The sequence below is a fragment of the Lissotriton vulgaris genome, chromosome 5, assembly GCF_964263255.1.
Source record: "Lissotriton vulgaris chromosome 5, aLisVul1.2, whole genome shotgun sequence".
NCBI classification, from domain to species: Eukaryota; Metazoa; Chordata; class Amphibia; order Caudata; family Salamandridae; genus Lissotriton; species Lissotriton vulgaris.
Window position 1 is genome coordinate 1,229,531,012 of NC_141693.1, and position 12,623 is coordinate 1,229,543,634.

The window sequence follows — 12,623 nt, forward strand, 5'->3', positions numbered from 1 at the left end:
CAGGGCCACTGGAATTATGCGGCAGGGAGGGCCAAATTATGCTGCAGGGTTGACTAAATTATTTTGTAAGAAAAGGGAATTTATGAAGCGGAATGCTGCACATTTTGTCATAGTATTCCCATATTAATTTCTCATTTTTGCACATTTTAACATTTTCTGGTCATAGGTTGCACCTCATTAGTACCCATATAACACCCAAATATAGTAATATGTAAAGGAAGATGACCAGTCAACCTTTGCATAGGGCCTTTGCAACACACCACTGCCTTTTTTGTTATTTTTTAACTATTTGAGGAAGAAACTTTTTAATTTAGAATCTTCAGCTATATTCAGCTAGTGATGGATTATGTGGCACATGTGGTAAATCCATAATCATGCGGAAACTGTTGAAGCCGCACAATCACATAATTCCAGTGACCCCGAAATACAAACTGTGGGTATAACACATAACATAGTGGTTGGGGTTGTCTTTACAATTATTATACAAATAAATACTTTGCTCTTAATGTTACACTTTGTGCTTTACAAGAGGTGCATTATGCCTCTATGCTTTTTTATGATGAGTCAAAACAGGGATTAGTGAAACCTCAGATCTCTCCAAGAGATACATTAATCACCCGAGTTAAACAGACATTTTTGTTATGGCCCAAACATTGCAGGCGCGCAAAGCACTCAGAAGGCTTTGTCTTTCATCCTGACGGATATTTCAAAATGTAGCTAGGTCCTCCAGCATGGCTCCTCCACAAAAGCAGCATGCTGTGCCCTAGAACTATGCAGAGGATGGCACACCACATGCTATAACTACACAAGGGCCCATTGAAATTGTTCCCTGTCCAGATAATGTGCAATGCAAGAAGCGGTTGTGGTGTCCAATGCATAGTAGTAACTACGTAAAATACATGGCATGTCAACTGCTGTGAAAAGCCCTGGATTCCCAAATGGTAAAAGTAAATAACCAGGGGCTTAAAGCAGAAGACAAAGAGGTTGCTAGGTAAAATACATGGAATCTGACCCTCGTGGAGATTGCACATGCCTTATGAAAGAAGGCCTAATACCACGTCCTACGTGGCCAAAGTCCTGCAGGATAACAGTTCCGTGGGAAGCAGTTATACACAAAAGTGCTGAACGCACAATACACTGTCGCAAAGTCAGTTGTACTTGCCAAAGGTGCCCATTATTTGAAGGGGGGGCTGAATCTGGAAGGCGACGGCAGGCAACAGCATTCTTCATGCCATCAGCAGTCACCCAGAAACTCTCAAATTGAGCATTCCTTTTGGGGAACTGCTGAGGTCAAAAAGAAATTGCAACACAGAGGCTACATATCAACTTGAATGCACAGAAATGCTTGAGCGTTTTAAAATCAGAGGTTATCCTAACTAGGTACTCAGGAAGGCTGATGGCATTCCGAGAATGTCCACATTGGCAGAAAAAACATCTGTTATTAACGAGGACATGGGAGAGAGCACCCGCCTCATGAATCGAATCACATCCAAATGATATTATCCAAAAACTGGGATATTCTGAAATGCAATAACATCATTGGGGAGGATGTCCCCAACAGACCAAGCGTAACATACAGGAAAGGTAGGAACATCAGGGATATGCTGGTGCGAAGTGATATCACCACTTGCTCAACAGGACAAGAACATGGCCTCAGGGGATTCTTTCCCTGTGGCCACTGTAAAGTGTGCAAAAACAGCACTTTTACTAAGAAGGTTGAGTACAATGGCATCAAGAAAGAAATCAAACAATTTCTCACCTGTATCTCCACCTACGTGATTTACGTGATTGAATGCCCTTGTAAGCTCTGGTATGTAGGGGGCACCACCCTATTAGCCAAGAAACGTGTCCTAGAACACAGTCGGGCAATCACTCACAATGATGAAAAATATCCAATGGCCAGGCATTTCAGGGACAAGCATTTTTCCAACACTTCACTCCTCGAATTTTTCATCTTAGAACAGATCATCGGAAACCCCAGAGGGGCAACAGGGTGTTGAAACTGTGGCAGAAGGAATCTAAGTACATTGTCGACTTTCAGTCAAAGGACCCAGGGGGTTTAAATCAGGACGAGAAACTTGCCATACAGTTGAGGGAAGAGTAGTGACCCTTCCTGGTAGTGTTCTTGTCTGGTTTATAGAATCATCTGTGAGCAGGTTCTTCAAACATGTTTTGTGGTTTTCGCACACTCAGAAGAATCTTCTTCCAACAAGCTTAGTGCATATGAAAATGTTTATTTTGATGTATTGTTTTTAAATGTAACTAACAATGTTTTTATCATATGTTTTCCCACAGGAGGAAAGGAAGGGGCCCAACCACCACCCTCACTGTCACGGGCATCCCACCCTTCTCAACATTTCGACACTACCTTATCACCGAACACGCCTTCACTGATGGGCACCTTTGGCAAGTACTACTGACTTTGTGACAGTGTTTGTGCGTTCAACACTATTGTGTGTAACTGCTTCCCACTGAACTGTTATCCTGCAGGACTTTGGCCACGTAAGACGTGGTATTAGGCCTTCTTTCATGCAGCATGTGCGATCTCCACAAGGGTCAGATTTGGTGTATTTTACATAGCAACCTCTTTGTCTTCTGCTTTAAGCCCCTGGTTATTACTTTTCCCATTTAGGAATCCAGGGCTTTTCACAGCAGTTGACATGCCATGTATTTTATGTAGTTACTGCTGTGCACTGGACACCACAACCGCTTCTTGCATTGCACAGTATCTGGGCAGGGAGCAATTTTTGCATATATATTCCCCAACGTGCCTACAGGCTGTTGGTCCGCTTATCCTCACTTACGCAGTATCTTAGTGCGCGATCATTGTCTTGTATTTCACATGTCAAGCCACCTATCTGTTTGTGATTATTCCGCAGATTTGCGGGGGTGCGTATTGTGGATCCATGATGCCCACCCGTGACCATTAGCTGCCTAGTTGTACTTACGATGATGAGTTAATTTTGCCTAATGTACCAACGAAGAGCAGTTGAACACATTTTGTGCATTGACATTTATTTTTCGGCTGGGTAACACATTCCAATATGTCTGCCAGATGACTTGTTGAAGTAAGATGCTTTTTGTCTTGTATATTTTACACAGAAATTTTAAGTTATGGAATTTAATTCTTAAACTGTTATCAGTCATATTTCAGTGAACTGTTGACCTTATTATCTGTTTTATCATTTAAGTTTCGTAATGTGTCACACATTCCAACATGTCTGCCAGTTCTATGACGATCAGGACGAATTTCAGGTCCTTTGTTTATTTTCATACTTTGCACAAAGCTTTATCAGTATGGTTTTTGCATGCACTCACTTACATGAACAAGGCTTCTCCTGAAGCCGGAACATGTTGTTGGTGAATAAACACCCTTGAACTTTGGATTACCTGGCGTATTCTTTGTGGCTGAGAGAGCACTTACTTGGAACTCTTTACTGAGATGTGTATATATATGCGTGAAATGCACTGATGATATCACATATTACATCACTCATGACATGGTCAGTGACATCACTCATGACATCACTGATGACACCATCCAGTGAATGTGTGTCTTTCTGAAAAATAAATATGTTTTATATATGTATATGTAAAAGTCGATGGAAGAATAAATGTTTAAATAAGTGTCTAAATGGATGTTTTAAAAAAAAAATGATTGGTTAACTGGCTTATTAAGTGTATCATAGTGAATACATATATTAGCGAGTATTGTTTCAATATTTAAATGTTTGTATCAGTGTTTCACTTTGTGTATAAGTGGGTGCATGGGTTGGTGAGTACCTACATGTGTGTTTCTATGGCTTATTAGATGTTTTTTTTAGTATCAGTATAAATGTCTGTATGATTTGGTGGGGGTGTTACTTAGCACACAGATGCATCAATGACTGACTCACTGTTTGTATGTGTTTTGAAGACAGCATATGTGCCGGACTGTATGGGTGAGTGAGTGTGTATATGTATGTGTTAGTAAGTGAATGACTGTCTTACTAGTGTCTTTATCAGTAACTACATATGTTTTAATCTAGTATATGTGAGTATTGGTGTATATAAGTGAGTATATGTGAGAGTCAGACATTGAAAGAGTTCTTGTTTAAATAAGTATGTGTTTCTATAAGTGATTGTTTAAGAGAGTAAGTATGTGTAAGTTTCCTTAGAAGTAAGGTGGTAGTGTGTGTATAGCTGTATATGCAAAAAAATGGATGTTCAATATTTTATTTGCATGTGTGAATATGTGTGTGAGCAACTTATGGAAGATTGTCGGTGTGTTAACGGATGTATAGGTGTCTCCCTACATATGATGAGTGAGTATATGTATGACTGACTATATAGAACTGTTGGTGAATGAGTGGATGTGTATGTAAATGGTGGAATTACTGAATTGGTTGTTGTAACTGGTATAGGTATCTCCACTTTTTTGAAAATGTTAGTTTCTATTTTTTAATATTTGTTTCAAGGGTTACTTTACAGTGAAAGGAGGTCAGTCTCTCTGTCACAAGGATGGTGTCATCAGTGATGTCATGAGTGATGTCACTGACCATGTCATGAGTGATGTAATATGTGATGTCATCAGCAGTGCATTTCACGCACAAGTTATAGTGAGTCCAACTAACTATAACGTGGGAATTTCATAGGTTTTATGCCAGTAAAATTTCCAGGTAACTATAACTGGTGTGAAACCTATGTTTTTTTCAGTGAATTTAATAGGTTTTTTAAATGCTAATTCCTAACTATAACTGGTGTGAAACCTATGGTTTTTTCAGTGAATTTCAAAGGTTTTTTTAGTGCTAATTCCTAACTAAAAGTCTCACTTTATAAGTAAGACTGTTACCACTCTAGTTGTTCTTTAGAACACTCTGGTACATACTATCATTGGGCTATAGTTGCGCTACATCTGGCTGATATTTGGGCTACATTTGTATTTTTTTGTCTCTGGTGGCCATCTTTGGGCTACATTGGGCTACATTGGGCTACATTTGGGCTACATTTGGGCTCTAACATATATAAAGCCCAAATATAGGCCAATATATTTTTTTTTTAAAGTTAATATTCTTAAAAACAACTGGAGCATATATCTTGAGACATAGCTATCAGTCCTTACAATTTTTCATTTTTAAACATTTATTTATTTATTATTATTATTTTTTTCTTGGAGCGCTTCCGGTGAGCGCCCCGGTGAGCGCCCCAGAAAGCGTACTATTTTGAAGCGCCCCGGTGCGCAAACCGGAAAGCGTCCCGTTAGCGCCAATGTCGCGATCGAAAACAACATCGTGACGCGTCGCGTAAGCGTGACGTATCGCGTAGCTGCGTGATGCGTCTTATGACGCGCTGCGTAAACGCACCCGGAAGCGCTCCGCGGCGCGGCCCGGAGCACGTAACGTAAGCGGGCCGGAGCGCATAACGTAAGCGCATCAGGTCATGTGACCTGAAAATAACACTTTTCATTGGTTTAGAACATTTTTTTTCCCAAATGATGAAAGCCCCCACCTTTTTACCTCACTCTGACTTTCATCTTTGTGAAACGAAGACCTGTTTCTGCTTGTTCAGTCATGGCATCTGTAGTAGCTGCAGCTGGTGGACCCCCACCACCACCACAACCACCTAGGAAGGAAGGACCACCTGCACAGTTCCTTCCAAACCCAGAGGAAGAGGAAGAAGAAGAGGAAGAGGAGGTAGAGCCGAGGCAGTTCTTGCGTGAAGAGCCCCGGCAATCCCACTGCTTAGACCATTTTATATGGCAATTTTTTTCTTACCCTCGAGGGCAAAAAAAGGCCAATGCCCGGCTGGTAACATGCCTCATTTGCGATGCAGTTCTGTCCCGAGGCACAGACAAAAAGTATAGTTTTGGAAACTATACTATGCACCGCCACATGCAGAGGTGGCATCCAATCAATTATAGCGTTGCTGAGGTGCGTCACCTCCAGGATAACCCACCAACTCCTGTGGCCAGTACATCATCACAGGAAACTCTATCGGGACCAGTAGCGAGGGAGACGGTCCCAAGTATTCAAAACAATTTTGCGCACCTGAAGCTAGTGTGCATTTATTGTGGTGCACTAATTTGTTATGGGGAGAGGACTATCATTTTAATTAATAGAGCATTTGAAAACCACAAGTGCTCGAAACGCCCCAAGAAGTCATTTTTTTTTTGCTCCTGTTGAGCCCTTTCTAATGCCAGTTTTTCGTTGTTCCCCCCCCCAAAAAAACCCCAAAAATATAAAATTGTTTAAAAAATACAAAAAAATAAAAAAATGTTCAGAAAAATAATAAAAAAATATAAAACAACAAAAACAATAAAAAAAAGTTCTTTTCAGAACTACCTCCCATTTATAAAAAATTGCTAAAATGTTTAGCACTCTGGCAATCTCTTTTTTTTTGATTCGCTTCCCGGTTCGCTCCCCGGTGCGCGTACCGGGCACACCCCACGCAAAAATCGTTTTTTTTTTTTTTTTGCCCCGCGGGGCCCTTTTAAAGCCCCCACATCAAACCTAGGGGGTCAGGGAGGGTCTACTCTGCCCCCTTATGGTCAATTCCCCCTTTGTTTTGGCCACCTCTTGTGTCTCCATCCTACCGAGACACAAGATGGCGGCCGCTCCGGACTGTTTCGAATGTTTACAGACAACCAAGAACCAATCAGCTTTCTGCGCGCAAGTCGCGTGGCGCGCCCGGTGCGCTCCCCGGTGCGCTGTCATAGATATATATATTTTTTTGAACCTAAATTACTCAAAATCCACTGGAGCACATATCTTGAGACATAGTAAAGGCACATCGGGCAAACAGTCCCTACAATTTTGCCAAATTTGGTGTAAATCCATTCAGCCGTTCGGGCTAAAAGGGAGGTCGACCGACCTATGGAAATTAACATGGGGAAAACGCGTTTTGGGACCCCCCTTTTATCTCGGCCCCCGCTTGACGCATCCCCCCCAAACTTTCAGGGAAGGACCGGAGCTCGACGAGGCCATTTTGAGGAAATTTTCAGGCAGATTCGTCAACCGGCGCCAAAGTTATTCCAAATAGAATTTTGAGATTGAACATTGAAAAAAATCCTAACTATAACTACCTACTGGCGAACGCCAGTAGGTAATATATATATATATATATATATATATATATATATATATATATATATATATATATATATATTACCTACTGGCAATCGCCAGTAGGTAGTTATAGTTAGGACCTAGTTTCCATATGAAATCCGCAACATTCTATTGGGAATAACTTTGGCGCCGGTTGATGAATCTTCGTGAATTTCTCAAAGAAGATGGCCCGCTCTGTTCCGCTCCTTCCCTGAAATTTTTGAGGGGATTTGTCAAGTGGGGCTGAGAAAAAAGGGGGGCCCCAAAACGTGTTTTCCCCATGTTATTTTCCATAGGACGATTAGACACAGCTACAGCCCGAACTGCTGAACGGAATTACACCAAATTTGGCAGAGAGGTAGAGCTCGGTTCACAGATCACGCTTTTGCTCAAATGATGTAAATCCCTCCAGTAGTTCCTGAGAAAATCAAAAGAAAAAATATAGATATATATCTAGGCGCGCGTACGGTACGCGTACGGTACGCGTACCTTTCCGAGCACGAGTTGCATGCTGATTGGCTGTCAACTGTCTGTCAACACTCCAAATCAGAAATTGTTGGCAGCCATCTTGTGCCTCGGTAGACTGAGGCAAAAGAAAGCAGAAAAACAAACATTTAGAACTCAAAAAGGGGGCAGGGTAGAAGCACTCTGGCCCCCTGGGCCTGCTCAGGGGGTCCCACAAGGACCCCCAAGGCCAAAACAAATCTTTTTTTTTAACAAAAACAGTGGGGTACACATACCGTATGCGTACCGTATGCGTACCGTACGCGTACCTTTCCGAGCACGAGCTGCATGCTCATTGGCTTTCAACACTCCAAACCAGGAAGTGTTGGCAACCATCTTGTGCTCGGTAGACCAAGGCACAAGAAAGCAGAAAAACAAATGTGTAGAACGCAAAAAGGGGGCAGGGTAGAAACACATTGACCCCCTAGGCCTGCTCAGGAGGCCCCACACGGACTCCCAAGGCCCCAAAACATTTTTCAAAAAACCCGGTCTGCTTTTTTTCAAATTACTCCCCGAGGGGACCAAATCCCAGGGGCATAGTGAAAAAGAAATGTGGGGGGGCCCCAACACTGCCCCGGGGACCGCCACCCCCCGGGACAGAGCAACGCAGCCCCCTGGCACATACTGGAGGTTCCAAGGGGAATTGGTTACCCCTCTGCAAACACGCCAGGGGGCTGCGCTGCAGAGAGGTGTAAAAAGGGGCATGGCCTCATTTCACCACTCTGCAATGCAGTCCCCTGGCGCATACTGGAGGTTCCTGGTGGGCTAGTTGGCCCCCATGGACCCCAGTATGCAAGGGGAATTAGTTCCCCCTCTGCAAATGCGCCCAGGGGCTGCATTGCAGAGAAGTGTAAAAAGGGGCATGGCCTCATTACACCTCTCTGAAATGCAGTCCCCTGGCGCATACTGGAGATTCCTGGTGGCTAGTTGGCCCCCATGGACCCCCAGTATGCAAGGAGAATTAGTTCCCCCTCTGCAAACTTGCCCGGGGGCTGCGTTGCAGAGAGGTGTAAAAAGGGGCGTGGCTTCATACACCTCTCTGCAACGTAGCCTCCTGGCGTATACTGGAGGTTCCCAGTGGGCTAGTTGGTCCCCAGAGACCCCCAGTATGTAAGGGGACTTAATCTCCCAACTTAGAACACTCTACAGGGCGCGTTAGCACAGTGGTGAAGGTAGGTGGTGGGGCTTGAGGTGATGAGAGTGCAAACATGCCCTGAGGCGCGGTTTAAGTTGGGGAATTAATTCCTGTTCAATCCAGAGGTCCCCTAGGGGGCAACTAGTCCAACAGGTATCTCCAGTAAGCTCCACGGAGCTGTGTTGCAAAGTGTTGCAAAAAGGGGGCGTGCCCTTTGAACACCTCTCTGCAACACAGCGGCCTGGCGCATACTGGAGGTACCTAGTGGGCTAGTTGGCTCACAGGGGACCTCAGGATTGAAGAGGAATTAATTCCCCAATCTAGCTCACTACTATTCCTGAAAAGTAAATTTAACTGTACTTACCAGTAACTTGAATTTCCTTCCATAGAATATCATTGCCTGCTATATAAAATATATATAAATTAAAAAAATATCAAATTAAAAAAAATATATATTACAATTTAAATATTTTTAAAAATATTTTTTTCAATTTATATTAAAAATATGCAATGTAATTTAAAAAATAAAATATCTAAAAATAAATAGTTTAAAATAATGTAGTAAATTGGTATAAATAAATATAACAATTAATACATTTAATAATTATCATTTACAAAACCTTTGAAATTCACTGAAAAAACATAGGTTTCACACACGTTATAGTTAGGAATTAGCATTTAAAAAACCTTGCAAATTCACAAAAAAAAACATAGGTTTCACACATTTTATAGTTAGCTGGACATTTCACTCATACAAAACCTTTGAAATTCCCCCGTTATAGTTAGTTCAGCTAACTATAACTTGCGCGCCCGCAATGCACTGCTGATGGCGTCACATATTACATCACTCTTGACATGGTCACTGACATCACTCATGACATCACTCACGACATCTCAAATGACATCACTGATGACCCGCTCCTCCCACAGTCCCATGTGCAAACATGCGAAACTGGGGGAGAAGCATGCCCCCATAGCAACACCCCTTATTTGCTGGAATACCTGGTTGTTGAAAAGGAAAAAGCCCTGCTCTAAACAGAATTGTATCATTGTTAAGAGCATTCTATTATAAGATAAGAAATTCATGGGGTGTTTGTTCAAGTAATGTTCCACTGCATATTTATATATATCCATCCAAACAGTTGCCTGCTGTGAAAGAGGCCAACCAGGTACGTAAGTATTGCCATAGGTTTATTGAAGGAAAGCACAAATGACAACTCAGTGCTTCACCAGTAATCCAGTCCTTCCCGACGTGTTTTGTATCACCAGACACTTAATCATGGGTTCAGGGCTTTTGTGAGTTCTGAAACTGGCGATGATTTGTACTATTCAATTGTTCATACCCCTCCCAGTGGGCGTGGCCACCCGCGTGGCCTATTGGTCTTCGTAGTTTGTGTTGCTCCAGTGAGCCACCAATTCAGTTCTCATGTTAAAAAATAAAATAATTAAATCCACAGTGGGTTGGGAGCGCACTGTTGTTGCCGAAACTGCTGCTTACATCCTTCAAAGGCCGCCACCTTGCCCAATGCCGCTACTTCGGTTGGCGCAGCAGCGGGACTGCACAAGGGTGCAGCGGGGCTCTTTCTGCGGCTCAGGCGGGTCCGCATAACATCCATCCAAACAGTTGCCTGCTGTGAAAGAGCCCAACCAGGTACGTATAACCATAGTTCCTAGATAGGGAGGGTGTTATAACTAGGCACTATACTACCTGTTTTCACCATCATTGTAATATGATTTCTCCCTTTGTGTTTTATGGAATTGTAACAATGCTGACCATATTATTTCTTATGTTGGCAAAGATACTGCACCTAAGAGCACGTTGTTAAAATAAATATTTTAACCTTAGCGGTATCTCTTATTTACTCCTGTTGTGGACTGGTTGAGAGTATAACGAAAGAGTGTTCTCACTTCCCACCAATCCTGAGTTTATCCTAAGTCGCATGTTCTAGATTGTCTAATTATTGGTTCTTTTGCTATAGGACGAAGAGCTAACGTGACACTGATGCTAGCTGGTTGGGGTTTTTTAGGTACTGAGGTGAGTTTCTGGTACACCACAATTCACTGATGTCATAGGTCTCTGTGCACAGTTCTGTGTATGAGCAGGATCCTTGCAACATGGCACACCTAACGGTGTGGTCTTACTTGGAGAATCTCGAGTAGTGCTTATATCAGTCCACAACCCCCTCACTATTGTTTCCGGATGACAGTGGTGTAGGGATAAACCTACCTATAGTTAAATAGGTCTTTTCAAGCTTGATAACTTAAAACGGTTTCTGATTGAATTACTGCTCAGTTGTGCGTCGTTTCCTTACATTGTATTGCTTTCTTTCTGTGTTGTTATGGCCATTGAAATCTCAGTACACAGTCGCTTGGCTGTGCGCAATCATTTGCAGGATTACAACGTCACCTTAGCAGGCATGGCAGTGGTTTCTGCTGACGCAGCACGCCCGTTTGAACTATTTTACTCATGGGTTACGTTTCCTGCGGTCGATGCTAATACTCAAGTGTTTCATTCTTACCCACAAACAGCCGTGCCTGCGGAGTACACTCCTTAACCCCTTCCATGCTCATGACGGAACGGTTCCGTCATGAGCGTAAGTTGGCCTGTGCTTATGACGGAACCGTTCCTTCATGGTTCCATAGGCCCAATGGAACGTTCAGCACCGCAGCAAAATTCGCGCAGCACAGAAGGGGTTAAAGAACACAGGAAATTCCGATTTCTGCTTGGCAGCACACCATTTGGTTTACTGGTGCCCTCCCCCTCACTCTCAGAGCGGTCAGAATGGGAGCGTTGTCGATTCCAGGAGCAACGTGGCCTGTGTTAGCTGGATACACTCCACATCCTAATGTAGCACGGTGTACAGCTGTTGAATTGAGGCCCCTTTATGCCTCAGCGGTGGCAGTAATTAGGGGTCTGGTTAATTATGTTTCCCGCAACCTCCCGGGTGGGGCCCCTGGAGGTGCGGCGCATCCAGTTGGGCAAAATGGGCTGAAGCTTTGTCCTGTTACGGTTCATGCAGTCATGGGCAAGCGTCCTCAAGATAATGAAGAGATGCCTTTCTGGCTTGCCGGGAAATGCGACCAACTGTAGGCAGTCTTTCCTAATACCACTCTTGTGGAGAAATACAGGATCCTTACCATAAGTTTGCAGAAAGACTTAGTGCCAGACGTAAATGACTGTACCACATGGGGTGTGATTTTTGCAGCTGTCTAAGCAAGGTGCTTCGGCACACCGTCTATGGCAGTCCTACCCTCCGTCATTAAACACATTCAAGATGAATACGGGCCAGAGGCGGCTGTCGAATTGAGAATGCGTCTCTTAGGAGCATTTGATATGGTTCGCGATCTCGTCCTTGCTAATGTTAAGGGAGATGCGGTGAGTTTCCAGGTATCCAATGCTTTGCCCGATGTTCCCGAGGCAGAGACCGAGAATTATTACGGAGGAATATAAGATCATTGGCCGTAATAGTTTGGGTGTTAAGCCTTTTGCTAAAAAACAAACACAGCAGCAATCTCAGTCAGCGTCTTCTGATAAAGGTGATTGCCAGAAAGTTCAGAAACAAAATTGGAGTAAGAATAAGAAACAGGTGAAGCAGGAACAGAAACAAGGGTCCTGTCCTGCTTCCCCAGTGTCTGTACCTACTAAGCGTACATATGAGTTGCGCGACCGCACTTCGATTAAGTCATCTGATAGATTTCAGGTTTATGATCAACGTTCTCCTCGCTCTTTGCAGGAAACATTGGTCTCACCAACCGGTGGAGGAGGCGGTGGCAGAGGACAGAGTACACACCAGAGCTGTGAGCAGCCTCGTAAGGCCAACGGAAAAGGCAAGCAGGACGACTCGCCACGTCAAAGACCTCAGTTTCAGAAGAAGTAAGTTGCTGCCTCAACATCGAGATAT